At 50.7% G+C, this 15,663-nt stretch overlaps 1 protein-coding gene across 1 annotated transcript in view; it reads left to right on the top strand.

Moving 5' to 3' along the window:
• BCL9 (BCL9 transcription coactivator) overlaps positions 1-15,663 on the top strand; it is an 81,525-nt gene that overhangs the window by 12,118 nt on the left and 53,744 nt on the right. The gene's annotated exons all lie outside the window — the stretch shown is intronic.

Below are 15,663 nucleotides of genomic sequence, written 5' to 3'. Positions count from 1 at the left end.
TTTGGTTGTAATAGATGCTGTGTGAGGGAGAAAGGCAGAAGATGGCACTATGTTACTGCATCTGGATCCCATATAAAGTCACCAAGCGACCTGTGGTCAGCAGCGGGCATGTGTAACCAGGTGGTTTGAACTGCAAGGTTCTGTCACGGTGCTGCTATCAGCAAGTTCTGACCGGGGTGGTGTCAGTCTCAAGTGCCACGGCTTGTGGAGATTAACTGGTTGGTCACAAGGGCTTTTTCAACAGAATCCGAGATGCTGTGGCAGGCTGTCTGGCCCCGTGGCACCCAGACAACGTGGCATACTCTCTGCTGGAGTTAGCTCCTGAGCTCTCTGCAATCCAGCACTGCCATCCTTGCAGGACCTCTGTGGTAAAACAAAATGGCCTGCAGGTCTGGGGTGAGGCTTCTGGAGCTGCTTCTGTCATCCCAGATCTGAGACTCCAGGAAGAAGGAAGAAAGTCTCCTGAGAACAGTGTTTCTCATTAGCACTAGTTTCAGGCAAACAGTTTTCAGATGAGCTGGTGTCCTTCAGCAAGACGCTATTGTAAATGTGCTCCTTCGGGGACCGTGGGCCTCATCCCTTAGTCCCTCCTGCTTTGACAGGCGAGGCCTGTGTATTTACAGGTTTATCTAGAGAGTGGTATCATATCCATGTGGAGTAGCATACACTGAAACTTTAAAATGTGCAAGACTCCCTGCCTTTTTTCTTCAAGCCTTAGGGTGTTTCTAATTTGCTCTTCACTGCACCCTCCTTGAACGGAGGAGTATTGTGTTGCTTAAGAGGCAGCCTTGGGCGAGATGTGGTATATGATTTCTCACCAGCTCTGGGGTTAAGTGCCAGCATCAGGGTACTTTGCCTTCCTCTCCTCTCCTGTCTTGCTTTTGCTCTTCAGAAGCAGGAAGAAAACGCTGCCCCTGTTGTTAACCCACATCCGTTCAGGACAATTGGGGCTTTTGCCTCTGTCTCCAGGAGAAGTGGAAGCAATCCCTGCTGCTGGAGTGTCTTCATCTGCAGCCCCGCTGAGGTGCCCCTCCTGCTGCTGAAGTGTAAATCCCCAGTAGCTCTTTTAACCAGCCTTCTCATACTACTTGAAAAATAACTTTCTGTTGTCATTAACGCTGATCTATAGCCGCATTAATGTGTGAAATCACTGGGTGTGAAAATAGTGTACTAACCGCTACTTAATGTAATATTACCACAGTAATGTCTCTAAAAATATCTTGTCCACTTGATTGCTTTCATTGTGAACTAGAGATAATGTACCACTTACAGCTGATGATTAAAATTCATAAAGCTTTGGTTCTTAATTACAGCAACTTGCAATCAAAGTGAAATGTCAGATCCTGAATGTTGTTTATCTGTATACAAATTCACAAAAACAAGAAAATACAGGGACCGTCTACACAACAAAGCTGAGCTGCTTTGGTTTAAGGTTAAGTAAAATAAATACTCATGCGGGTATTTATTGAGACAGGTTGGTGAGCGTGAGATCTTTAACATGGTAGAGCTCGTCTCTTGTGAAGCGTACGTCTTTGGAATATTCAAATGGTGAAGTAAGGGAAGAAATTTGGAAAACATTGATACAGATGGAAATGCAGACTTGATAGAAAAATGTTGTGGATGGATGGAAGTGACTAATTTATGTGCTAGGAATGGAAATTTTGCAATCCAGGCTCAAGGTTAAACTGAAGAGGCATCCAAAGATGGAGGTATCTGAAATTGCAGAGGTGGATTCCCACTGCCTTGGGGAACTACCGTGGGCACTGGCAGGAGAGGGTAGAATCCTTGCCTTAAACGTAAACCGTAATCACATGCTTGGTCACGAGTTACATGGTAGAACAAAATTACATTCTTCTAGGTGCCCTTAGCTGTACGTTTCCAGAGCTGTTGTATTTCAGATTTTTTTTCAACTTAATGCTAAGCTCTGAGGGTTTACAGTGCTCTGGGATGTGTCTTACCCTAGATTTACTAACATACTCTCAGCCCTAACTCCTTGTTAACACAGCTTTCTCCCCCCCTTTCCTTTTTTTTTTTTGTTCTGGTATGTAAGAATGTAAGATACATGCATAACTAAGTGTGGAAACTACAGTTCTATTCCATTTATAGTCCTACTGGCTTTCTTTATTTGTCATATCTACCCTGTGCCAGTCTTTAAAAATCCAAACCTGAGGGAGCCAATTTCTCATAACATCAGTGAAACAAAATAACATCAGAACAATAGGATCCCTTCCTTACTAAATCTGAGTAGTTCCATTTATTTCTTCTGATTAAATGTCACTTTGAACGAGATCTGGCCCATAGTTTGGAAACTTCTTTTGAGAAGTGCTTTTTTTTTTTTCCACAGGGTGTTCCCAGTGTCTGCAAACTGATTATTTTTTCTTGTCCTTTTTGCCAGTAGATTAAACAAATAATTATTGCATAAATGGGAATTCAGATCTTGACAATGGTATTCACTTTCCTAGGCTTTTCACGCCACCTGCCCTTCCATGTTGCTCCTCTTGGTGTTTTTCTCATCAGTGTCACTGAAAGATGACTGAAGGTGCTTGGTTTTAGAGCTGATCCACTACACCAAGCGTTATTCCCCTGGCAGTTTGTCTCGTAGATGTTTGCTATTTGTCTACCTCTGTTCCATCTGCACTGGTGAACTTTTTTGAAACAGGAAAACCATTTCCTCCGCTGGATGCATCATGCAACTCTGTCTCACCGAGTTATCCTGGCATGGAGTCTGCCCTGCTGGCTGTCAAGGCTTATGCTGATTTTGTAGCTCTCTGCTGGTGTTTATGCTACTTATGCATCACGAACAACAGGATGGCTAGTTTGCAGTGGAAACAATTCCTGTGGCTGGTTGGTGTGGTGAATTCCTTGGTATGTACTCTCCTCATGTGCTCACACCTTACCTATGCTTAGTACCTGTTTCAGCATACAGGGTGTATGTGGCACAGTCCAGGCCACAGAGGAAGATTCTTGCACTAAAAAGTTCCATCACGTTCTTCCCCTGACATCCCAACCAGAAAACTAGTAGGAAATTTGGTGCAAATGTCCTGTTCATCTTTGTGTTGCAGGTAAGTCGGTCCCTCACATCTTAAGCAATGTTTCTGCAATATATTGCTTCCTGCAAAATCTGTAAGAACCATTCTTCTCAGAGTCAAATGAATTAAGTTTTATGCGAAGTAGCTTGCAGCTGTCTTGCTGCGTTTGTGCCTGCTAGCCTGCTTCCAGAACATGAACATCTTTGTTTACAGGTAACTTAAGGTATCCCTCCCCTCCACGCAGTGTGCGCTGTGGACATATCCCTCTCTGCTTACTTCCCGGTCCCTCTCTAGGGGCTGTTTGCAATCTTTGAGAGGTTTAAGTGTTTCTCTTGGGAGCGTGCGGCTGTGGTGAGGGTGTGAAGAGATGCATTTAGCTAAGCTGTGTCTCCGTTGAACGCGGAGCTACAGATAAATGCCCACATTTTCCCGGTGCAGTTGCAGCAGGCAACTGTGGTGCAGAGAGAAGCAACTGGGAGCTGCCTGGCTTGGGAGAGACATCCGGGATTTTCTGAGCAGCGTGAGCTCACTGAGGAACGTGTCCTCAGAGGTAACGTCTGACAGCTATCCCACTCGCATGAGGCGCCACATGTCGAGGAATTTAGTGTGAGTACAGCGGGCCAGGTTTGCATTTTGCCTGTTGCCTCTTCACACTTCCAGAATGCTGCAAAAAGGCCCAAGTGTAAAAGGGAAGGCAGCCCCTTGCAGTCGTGCTTTGTGCCACTGGAAATCCTGCAGGCTCTTGCTGCCATATGCTGCAGGTTGTTTGGGGAGGGAAGGCGCTCTCGTGCCTCTCCCGTTAGCCTTTTATTCTGCGTAACGGGTTCGGGGTTGGCGATGACAGCTCTGCACCTAGGGGTAAGATGGTTCGTTCAGATTGGGCACCTGTTGTTCCCTCGTCCTCTCGGGCTGAGGATACAGCTCCTTTGAATGCTGTATTTATTACCTACTCCCTGAGCAAGAAATCAGACTGCAAAGGAGGCGAGGAGGTACAACATGTAAAAAAACATGTCCTCCCACTCTCCCTCTTCCGCAGGATAGGCTATGTTTGACTTCACACTTGAGGAAGCAGCTGAGAAATCCTTCAGATGTTTAAACATTTCAAACAGTTTGGATGTGTAAATGTCCTAGATTTTTAAAAATTTCTGCAGAAGTGCTTGAGTTACAAAGTGGACCACAAAATGTTTGTGGAAGTGTTCCTACCCTTCTGTTACCCTGTTATTCATTCCGGTGTTACTGGGGGAGGTGCAATTTTAGGGCAACAGGGAGGGAGATGGGTGTTTCAAAGCGAATGTCTTATCCTTAGAAAGGACATAGTACACTTGCTGTTTTCAGTTTCCCTTGTTTCGGAGAGAATACTTAATTTCTGTGAAAATTTGCCATCTCTGTTTAATCGCATTTATGTTTCGAGTGATGCTTTCTGTCCGAGGGCTGTGTTTCTGGTGACCCTGTGCTGAGGCTTGGGCTAATCGAAGGTCACTGGTAAATCCGAAAGGGAGAGTTTCCAATGCTGGTAAAATCATGATTTAGTAATCCAGAATGCATAATGCTGATTCTCGGTGATTCTCAGCTTCAGTTTCACATTCAGCAGCGTGGATGCGAGTGATTTTTCCTTCTCTGCGTAGTAAATATGGTGTTTGTGAGAGGTCCTGCTCTGACAGCCCTGGAAAATGAGCCCTGTGTAAGCCCTCGGCGGAGAGGCAAAAGATGCAAGCTACAGGCTGTTCTTCTCATCCGGTTTCAATGATGGAAGAGGAAATAGAGTTTATACAAAACCTAGCCCAACCCCCAGAAACATCTTGCTTTGTTTATGTTCCGAGCTGTTTGGAAGAGCTATTCAGGCATTTCTCCATCTGACTGACTTTACATCTATTCCTTGATCTCATCGAGAAATCTGGCTTTTAGCTCCTGCTCGCGACGCTCCGATTTTCTCTCTCTCTCTCTCTCTCTCTCTGCTCTCCTGTGTTTGAAAGATCCATGTATAACATGATTATGCAACCATGCAAATGGACACAGCTCTCTCCATTTGCTGCGAACCGCCCTTCAGGTCTCCCTTTATGAAAATAAAATTGCCAGTGAGAGAGAGACGCCGTAGAGTGTAGCAGGAAGGGAGTTTCGTGTGGCTGGGCTCAGGCGTCTGAAGGCGACATTAGGGATGGGAGCAGACGATTTGCAGCAAACCAGCGCGCCAGTCTCTATCCACAGGAACCAGCATCAGTTAATAGGCTCAGACAGTTCAACTCCGAATCCTTTCCCCCTAGGAAATTGCAGATACTCGCCTTCCTGGCTGCTTCCCCAGCTGGAGGTCTTTTCCCCCCACCCCAGAGCCGCAGGGAAATCAGCAGAGCAGCTCTCCCAGAGGGGCAATTTGCACCCTCCCGCTGTGAACACGCCGCCCTTTCTCTGCTTTGCACCCAGGCGGGAAGGCCCTGGGATGCAGTGAGCTTCTGCGCCTGGGTTTGGCATGAGCACTCCCAGCCCTGGGCCCAGGGTGATTTTTTGCCCTGTGGGGATGGACCTGCCTCTCAAATTGCTCGCGTTGCCTGGAGGAGGAGTGAGGAAGTCCCTCATGGACAGGAGATCATTTTGGAGGCTGGCTTTGCCCAAACTAATCTTCCTGCTTTATCACAGGGATAATATGTCTTATGCTAATGTGCTATAAACCCGCTGAGTTGGGGGGTGATGGTGGAATATAACTGTTAGCCATGGTTTTGCTTCTCTTCTATTTGATCTAGTTTCTCCTACCTTCAGGTTTCAGGAAAAAAAAAAATGGTGTGAAGCTCCCACTGCTTGCCTGATGGTTCAGGGTGCCGTGACCACCTCTCCTCCTCCCTGTGAGGGAAGATGCCCCTCTCCACTGTGGTAAGAGCCAGACCTTGGGTTCTTGTGGCCTTTCCCATCGCAGTGCCCTGGTCCCTTATCCCAGGGGATGCTCCCATGGGTTGTCCTCGTCTTACCCCCGCCAAGAGCGGAGGCGCGGTGCGGGTGATGTCCGCAACCCCATGCCTGCCTTACACGGGCACCCCTTCTTCGCTCTCCGGTGGCGGTGCCGCATTGCTGCCTGCCCGGGGCCAGGGCTGTGGCACCTCTCCTCCTCCAGCAGAGCTCCCTTTCCATGTCCCTCTCCTCCGGGTCCCGTCCTCCCTTCGGGGCGCCCCACAGCAGGGCCGGGGCCGCCAGGGGGCAGGCGCGGCTCGGCCCCGCTCTCAGCCCGGGGGTGCCCGGCCCGGGGCTTGTGCCCACGGCTGGGGGCGACCAGGGGCTGGAGGAGGGCGCCTGCCGTTCGCCTGGCTTTTTTCCCTTCCTAATTTCTTCATTTTGCTTTTAGGAGGGGGGGATGGTGTTGCATCCCCTCCTCCCCGGGTGCCCCCGAGGCTCGCCTTTCGCCTGCGCCCCCCGCTCGCTGCCCTCCCCGCTCCCCCTGTCAGATCCATGTAGCCCGGCGTGTTTCTCTGTTTCTCTCCCCGCCACGCAGCCCTCCCTCTGTGCAGCTCTCTCCATGAAATGGAGCTGAACAATTGCACCGGAGCAGCTCTTTCTGTTCCTGCCATATGTCCGTGCGCCGAGGCACCATTTCTCTTGTGGTGTTTTTGAACGCGGTCGTGCTGGAGACGCCAGGGCGATAACAAAACTGGGGATTTCTGCCTCTGCCTTTCTGGATTGTGATGAGATTTAAAGGAGAACGTGAATGAGACGTGATGGATGGTTGTACTGATATTCTGAGCTGATTGAATTCAGAGTTATCTCAGATGCCCAGCCCTGCTACTGACGGGAGGACCTCTCAGGAGGAGAGGAGAGCACGCCCCGAATGTTACCCATCATCTGAGCACCACGGCGACATACCAAGTCACTGAAGTGGTATCAGCCTCCTTTCCCCCTTCCCCCTCACCCCCCTTTCCTTTTCTTTTGGAAACAAATATGGTTCTTCAATCAAAGCACCTCTAATAACGCCCAATTCCTCAAACATGAACAGTTGCTGCCTGCCAGGGCAGCTGAAAAGACAGTGGCCGTGATCAGTGTAAGCTGCCCTGTTCAGCTAAATATGGTGTTAACCGAGGCTGCCTCTGCAGCACGGGACTCAGCTCTGCCCCCCTGAAATCCCTGTTGGAGTGCCCGGTAGGTCCATTCCCCCTCCCACATGGGGATGCGCAGCCCTGCACCCTCCTCATAAAAAGCAGCTTTGAGGCTGGGAGCTGTGCTGCCCTGTAATTAATGTGCGCTTAGCCTCAAACGCTCAGTGACAACAACTTAAATGTCAACATTCCTAGTTAATCCCTTGCTAACAAAATATGCCTGGAAAGAGAAGGCTCTGCATAATCTCCAGCGAACAAGATCTTATTTTAGCAGTGCGAGTACTTGGGAGATTTCCCCTGCCTGACCAATGAAACCGAAAGATTGGCTTTGTTAATCAGGGCTGTAAATGATGCGTTTGATCCCCTTAGCGAAGCAACCCGCTGCCTGTGGCGGAGCATGCAAACTCTCCTCTCCGTCCAAGCCCTCCTCCGGAGCAGCAGTAGGCTGGTCTTCCTGGGTGTTGGCTGCGTGACAAGGGAAGTGATTTCTATCCTCTGATGTTTTGCTGCTCTCCTCTCTGTTCAGCAAGATGTCCCCAGATTCTTCCCAAGTTACGTTTTCCAGCCAAAACAGCTAGCAGCGTTAAAAGGAGAATCGTGTGGGGAAATTGTTTTCAGTGTCTTCTCAGGCGTATGGGAGCAGGGACCTTGGACGTGTTTGGATTTCTTTCTTTATCTGGCTGTGCCAGCCTGGTGTTTATCCTGAGGACTCCAGGCGGCCCGTGGGTGGTGTTTGTGTCGTCTCCCTGCAGCTGTTTCGAGCACTCAGGTGGAAGGCCGAGCAGCTGAGGTGAGGAGATGAAGGCCCTCACTGCCCGAAGCAGCCCGATGTTTTCAGTGCCCTGGCTCTTGGCTGGCAGGACACCTGCGTGTCCAAGGCCCAAGGTCCCCAAGCTCAGGGCAGCAGCAGCCCCCCAGCAGGTGCAAACACAGGACTGCTCTGCTGGGCCTCTGAGCCCTGCTGGGATGGAAGCAACGAGGGCCTTCTTCAGCTCAAGTAACACGGGACGATGTGACTTGTGGGGTAGGATGGGCTCCTAATTATTGGGGAATGACTCTAAGGTGCTTGAATCCAAGTAACTGCTAGAGCTGTCTTTGTGTAGCCCTGAGCCACCCTCTTATCATCTTGCTGTGCCAAAACAAGTGCGGTATATGCAGGCTCTGGAGATAATTGGGCATTTTTTAAGCATCCATTCTTTCGCAGAGCCATCTTTCCCTGCCCTTGCTCTGTTCCTGACTCTCTTCCCATTTACTGCGACTGTTTGCTATTTTTGCTCTCGACAAAGGGCTGTGGGCTTAGAGGCTGCTCTTGTAGCTGTGGATGTAAAATGCCTGCTGCGCGGTGCTTGTAATGGAAGAACCGTTCCTGGAAATTAACTAATTCTCAGACCTAACTAATTAACTTTGCAGCCGCACGGAGCGGTGGAGGAGTGTCAGGCTGCTTTTATTGCTGGGAGAGGGAGAAGGGAGGTGGGCAGACCTGTGCTGGCATCCCAGCTCTTCCTCTGGCCCCTGTGACCATAAGTCAAGTCGTGTCACATCCCTGCTTCTCTTCCCTGTGTCCTTACTCTTTCCTTTAGTCGAGTTCTCAGGGCAGGAACTGCTTCTTGTTATGCCCATTTAGTGTCTTGTACGGGGAGACCTTGACCTTGGCGGGGGCACTGATAGTTACCGTTACACAAACAGATATTAGAAGGACAAAATTATGGAGCTAGATATCTACAGATGTTAGTTTGTTCCGTTCTGGATTTTTTCCTTTATCTCCGTTTCCAGAAGAACGGATTTGTAGCAGGGAACTTGCTTCCTCTGTAGCTGTGCCACATCTCTGCTTTTCTCCTCACCCCAGTCCTCCCTGAAGCCAGTGAAAAGATTCCTGCTGAAATAGCCTGGAAATGGACCGGGCTCTTCCAAGGCAAGAAGCACAGCTTTGACATCAGGACTGTCGGTGTTTAGAGTACAGAGGGAGCCAGGCAAGGCCGCCCATGCCGTTTCAAGGCTAGATGTTTGATAGGAAAGGCTTCCTGCGGCACGTGTTCCCATGGAGGCCCAGTGTGTGCACGCTGACCGCTCTGCTTTGTGCGGCCTTGTTTTCCTCCTCCCCTGCTTGCAGCTGGGGCTCCCCACGGAGCTCTGCTGGGCACCTGTGCCCCATGGCTGCTGGCAGCGCGTGGAAGGGTTGAGCCTGCTCCCCAGAGGCCTGCGGGGAGGCTGCCAGGAGCTCCCCCGGCCCTCGGGAGGGTTGCTGCTTCCTTGCTGCTGCCGAGCAGTGCCTGCAGCTTGTCCTCACTGGGATGCCAATTAGCACTGGGGCTTGCTGAGCAAACATGACCCGGCTGCCTTCCCGAGTCCCAGGGCTGGCTGTGAGTGCTCCAGTGGGGAAGGGGCAGCCAGAAAACGCACAGCAGGAAAACTCGGTTTCGTTGCGTCCCAGTGGATGGAGGTGGTGACAGCTGGTGCTGTTTGGGATCAGGGATCATGCCTCCTGGTGTCACGGCTGCACGTGCTCCCAGCTGACATGAGCGTTGCTGGGACCACATCCAGTGCGTGCAGAGGCAGTCAGGCTGGGGACCTAGAAGGAGAAGGGGAAGCAGAATAGTTGCTGGGTGAGGAGGAAATATATTCAGCTCCTTTACTGAGGCTTGCCTTCCTGCAGGACTGCTAGGCTGTGAGTGCTGAATGCGAGTTCTGGCCACCAGGGACAACGGCGTGGGAGCTTTTCTGACAGTTGATGGAAACTTGAGGAGAAGGCTCGGAGTCAGTCAGCGCTCAGGGAAGGGACGCACCACAGTGACTGCCAGGCTGGGAGCGTGTCAGTGTGTGTGCTGAGGCATGCCCCGCTCTGGGACAGGTGGCAAAGTGTACCTGAGACCATTTCAGGGTGAACCCTCTGGATTCTCCCCTCGGAAACAAAACTCCCGATGGCACTCATTCCTCCTCCTGCTCCCTCTGCGTATTGGAGGCATCTTGGCACTGTGACACAGGGTGAAGGGATGTGCCAGTGAAGATCTCAGCTTCTATACCCATGCAACGCCATGAAGCCCTGCAGAACCCCTAGCTCAGGTCTTGATCCCGTGGGATTCATACTTTCTTTTGAAGCCGTGCACAAAGTAGTAAGGATAAGACTCGCTGCATAAGTCGTGCTGCCTGATTGAGGAAGCAGGACTAGGACCTAAAATGACTCACGTCCCACCAGCCCTGCTATGTCTGTGTGCTCTGGTGCAGAGTTGGCAGCAGCAGAGCTAACTGCCACGTAGGTGTCAGCGTCACTGGGGTAGCAAACCCTGCAGGGCCATGCAGACAGGTTCCTCAGGGCACCAGCTGACCTGCCATCTGGGCAACGTGCAGTTTTGATAAGGACTGTCTTAGTGTGTGAACCCTGCCGTGCTTCCTGAGGATCGCTCCAGTATTGCTGTGGTCGGTGAGTGAGGGGAACCTGCGGAGAATCTGAAGACAAGCGGAGGTAACTGCAGCATTGAGAATCCTGTCTTTGTAGCTTCATCCTGCAAGACAAAGCAGAGCAAGTGGTCAGAGGTAAACTGTGAGGGCAGAGCCAAAGCGGAAGCAATGGAGGAATTAGCCTGGCAAACCACTGCTTGTGGTTCAAGACCGAGGAACTGCCCTTGTACCTTCAAGTTCTGCCAGGCTACCAAGGCAGGTGGTGATGGCAGCCTCACCTACACGGCTCGTACAGGACCAGCTCGTGATGAATTTGGAACCTGTAAACTAGAGCAGAGAGCCAGTACTGTGGCACAGCTTTTTCTGCCACAAAAGTAATGATTTTTTTTTTTATTATTGATAAAAAGAGGGTAGATTTAGGTCAGGTACAGGGAAGAAATTCTTCACTCAGAGGGTGGTGAGGCCCTGTCCCAGGCTGCCCAGAGCAGCTGTGGATGCCCCATCCCTGGAGGTGCTCAAGGCCAGGCTGGATGGGGCTTTGGGCAGCCTGGGCTGGTGGGAGGTGTCCCTGCCCATGGCAGGGGGGTGGAACTGGGGGGGCTTTAAGGCCCCTTCCAGCCCAACCCATTCTGTAATTACTGGAGCTGCTTTTGCAAGGAGTGGTGCGGGCAGTGGTGCTGGTGCCCCGCTGCGAGTGCTGGCTGCTCCCTGGGAAAGGCGGCTGCTGTCCCGGCTGAGGACTGCCAGCTCCAGCCCCTGCCCCAGGGAGGAGAGCTGTGTGTGCAGCTGCAGCCTTGGGCAAGGGATGTTAATAGGAAACAGAAACAGTTCAAGCCCAATGTGGTGGGGGAAACGCTAACAATGTTACGAGCTGGGAGCTTGTAACAGTCTTGCTAGTGAAATAACTGCTAGTGAAATCGCTTTGAGGTTTTTTTTCTCGTCTTGGTTTGGACACAGAAGTTCTCCAGCTTGTTCTACTGGGGCCAACAATACTCTTCAGTGTCAACAGGGTCTGGGGCGAGCCAACATTTTTTCTGCTAAGCACTACCAGGGAAAGGGAAGCAGCAGCACGTTGCATCCCCTTCCCACGCGGCACGGCAGCAGTGGCACTCACCAGGAGCAGCTCATGCCTGCCTCCCCGCTCAGCGGGTAGGCAGAGGGTGCGAGGGTGTCCCGGGCAGAGCAGCAGTGGCACTCGGGGGTGTGCCGTCCTCCTTTCCCAGCAGAAGTCCCCAGGACAAGCACGCTGTTAAATGGCATCATTTGGGGAGGGAGGCGGGGAGGGCTCGAACAAGTCTCTTTTCCCCTGGGAGGTGGCAGAGCACATTCCGGATAATTATTTCACACTGCTTGGGAGCCGTACATAGTTTGGTTTCTCTTTGGTAGCCGTAATTGTGTCTTAAGGTGCCTAGAGCCTTATATTGGCATCTTTATTTATTTAAATACAAATGAAGGCATTAAATCAATTGTTCCTTTTTCTTTGCTCCCTCTTATCGTTGTTTCTATCAAGTGCTCTTAACTGTACCAGGCTTCTGCTTTTTCAGCTGAATCAGGTACACCAAGCAAGAGTCCCACGCCGAATTTCCTGCAGACTAAGGAAGGCTGCACTGAGGGAGCGCACCTAGAAAACCTTGCTGTTCTTCTCCTCTTGCTATTTCACTCGTATTTTGGGGCATTTCCTAATGTTTGCTGAGTGAGGCTTCCTTCTGTGGCCCCCTGCACACCTAACCCTCCTGCAGTGCAAACAGAAAGAAAAGGCTGTGCTCTATCACATCAGTTGAGACCAGGAAAGGCAGTGTAGCTGAAGGGATAAGGAGACTTTTGTCTGAGTGTGCCCAATCTGTGACTTGGTTGGCCCCTCTCTTATTTTAACCTCTAGGTACTGAAGTTGAAAGTGGAGCCTGGGATCCCTGAGTTTTATCACTTTCCTGTAGCGCAGATACTTTGCCATTTGGTTACAAACTATGAGTCGAGGCCCTCTCTCCTCGCCAAGCTCCATAAAAGATAATTACTCCTGGAGTTCAAGTGGTGGCATGTCTTGCAAGAGATCTGGAAGCCTAGTATGCAACCTCTCAGATAGACATTGTAATCGTGCCTGTGATTACCCTCCTCCTTTTTTGTTCCCAGCAATTTAAGACGTTCACGCATTGAAAACTTGCTGGAAAAAATAAAATCTCTTTCAAAAATGTGCTCATTGAGACCACACTACCTGTATTCTGGTTGCGGGTCATTAGTTAAGCGTGTGGACTGGTGAAATCATGGACGTGGGGTCCTGAACATGGAGAAGTCTGCTTACAGCGTGATGGTAGCTCGATGAGGTGTGGCTGTATGTCTGCACCACACAGAGGTCGGAACAAGGGACACTTCTCGTTGGGGAATAATGTTTCCCTTGTTTAGAGCCCATACGTTTTCTTTTAAACATTGATTCTGCTTTGTCTCTGGTGATATCTCCCGCAGATAGATGTTGGCCTCTGTGCTTGGCCTAAATTCTATTGTACTTACCTCATTACTCCCCTAATGACGAGCTGACAAATGCTCTTGCTTGATTTACTGGCGATGTTACAGGTGTTTGGAACACTTGTCAGTGCTGTGCTACTACATGCCTAATTTTTCAAACGGCGAGGTGTGCTAGCTTCTCTTGTGGAGTGAGTGTCCACATGAATTCAGCTGCCGTAGGCTTTATCACATGCTTGCACCCCAAAATTCTGGAGCTCTGCCCTCGGATCCCCCTTCCAAAAAAAAATCTCTACTGTATGTGCAAGTGTTGATGTAACTGGCCTTTGGAGGCAGCAGAGCAGTGGGTGGCCCCGATCTTCCTATCCCTTGCGTCTTGTTCCCGGCTGCTACAGCCCCGTGGCACAGGTTTGCCCTCTGCCTTCTGCCTCTCCTAGAATTGTTTTTCTAAAGCTGACAAGGATGTTGGCTAATCAACCCCCAGAAAACAGTTTTTGCCAAAACCTGCGTGAGCACGTGGCTGAGATGAAACAGCTTTTTGACAGGGTGAGTGGGGCAGGCGAGGTCTCCAGGCGCCTCACAGCAATGGGAGAGGAGCTGCTCGGAAGGGGAGGAATATCAACATTTCGTGCACATTTCTTCACCAGTTGGGCAGAGCTCTTCCCTTCTTCTGGTTGTGTTGCTAGGAGAGGAGTGCTCTGCCCTCCTTATGGCTATGAATAGCTCGCTCTTGTTTATTCAGCTCAGCTCCGCCTGCTGGTTACAACCACAACCGGCACCATCTCGTTGCATGACACCACCAGAAAACAATGCAACTGCAACAGGAACAATCCCCCCTCCGGCTGTGAAGACTTCGTGTACCTTTGTAACGCACCGCTTCAGAGCTCTGCTCCTCCTCTCACCGCCCTTCACAGCGCAGCCCCTCTGCTTCCAGCCAAAGGTCTCTAAACCCAGCCGAAAGGAGCACTGTCACCCCCAGAGTGCGAAGGCGAGAGGCAGGACCTGCAAATCGAGGCATTATCTCAGAAATCTGGCTCGAGGATAAGTGCACGATCACTTCAGAGCCCTCCTCTGGTATTCCAGTGTTGGAGTCTTTCAGGAGCAAGAAAAGTTACTTTTCCTTTTTTAGTGAAAGCTGAGATTCTTGCATAAGCCCATGAATCCAACATCAGGGACTTTAAGAAAAGGAACAGATGGCTTGAAAATTGGCAATAATGGGATTTCTGAGATTTTCTTAAGAATATTTTATCTGAGGTCTGACCGGGAACGGAGCAGCCATGGCAATGGAATTAAGTTGCGCTGACAGTGGGTAAAGCTAGTGGGGCTGAGCAAAAGAGACCGAAAGTGGTGCAAAATGGGACGGGGCACAGCATTGCAAAACATCCACCATAAGGGACCCAGGGATGGACAGTGATCACAACCAGCGTTAGGAGGAGCATGTACGGGCAGACAGAGCCATGCCAGTTTGGAGGAGCATATTTTACTCAAACCTCCCGGCTTTCTGGACTGGGAAGAACAGCATGAAGCAAAGAAAAGCAGCATAGATCGGAAGAGATGTGAACAGTTGCTGCACGGGTACAGAGGAACCACCCATTGTGAGCTGCCATGTGTGCCTATTCCCCTGGACATCTCATCTTTTTCCACCTGGAAGTCTTCTGGGGACGAAATCTGACCACCACATGCGTTTATCCAGAGTTCCCACATGCCCACCAGGCCTTTCAGATAGCCGGGCTGCTGAACATCCAGAAATTCAGGATAGGTCGACTGCACGCTGGGGAGGTGACCTGTACAGCATGCATGCGCTGTATCTAATGAGTCCAGAAATTGTCAAACCTGCTGTGCAGATGATCTGCTTGTGTACAGCCTGCCCAGTGCGTTTTAGAGGTGTCTGGTCTGCCTGGCACGCACAGAAGGTCTAAACGGTGCAGGTTGTGTATTCCTGACTGGAAACGGGACAAGGACAAGGTTGTGGGTTTTTACACATTCTTGTTACATTTGTAGAGGAGGTGACAGCTGAATGCTTCAGTGGACAAAAGAAACTTAGGAATATTCAGTCATATGTATGGAAGCAAGCCTCCCCTACTTGTTTTACAGGAGCCACCTGATCACTTGAACTGGAGTTGGGGTCCTGTCACAAAGCGAAAAGGTGTGGTTTCTCCCTGCCCCCTCCCAAATCCCAAACATCACATAATTTGAATTAATGGGAGTGCAGGAAAGGAACAATTCCTACTTGGCAGACATGGAAATGAGCCCCAGAGATGAGTCAAATAAAGCTCTTAGTCTCCTAATGCAGGACTCGGGTGAGGTTTAGACACCTGAGCACAACCTGTGACCCTGTGAGCCCTTGCTCAGCTGATGCCTAGTCCTGGGGACGCCCATCAGACTTGACAGCGAGGCCCCTGGCTTCAGCAGCTCTGCTCTGCACCTGTCTGGGAAAGCCTCCTGCTCGACAGGGCTCAGCATGACAGCAGCAGGAGGAGGAGGATCCAGCAACAAAATGCTGCTTTGCCTGCAGGAGCGTGCCTGCAGGATGGGCGCTGTGCAGAACCCCAGGGAGGCTGATGCTGCCTTTTAAGCTGCAGCATCCAGAGGGGTTAAAGCACTTGTGGAGGATACAGAAGACCCAGCCTGCGCTGCCTCCTCTGCCCCAGGGATTTCCTGTCTGCATCTCCCATGGAAGCGCTCCAGCTCCCGAACTGCGGCTGTTTCGG

Source organism: Anas acuta, chromosome 1, assembly GCF_963932015.1.
Source record: "Anas acuta chromosome 1, bAnaAcu1.1, whole genome shotgun sequence".
Classification (NCBI taxonomy): Eukaryota; Metazoa; Chordata; class Aves; order Anseriformes; family Anatidae; genus Anas; species Anas acuta.
This window is presented reverse-complemented; position numbering and strand designations above follow the sequence as displayed.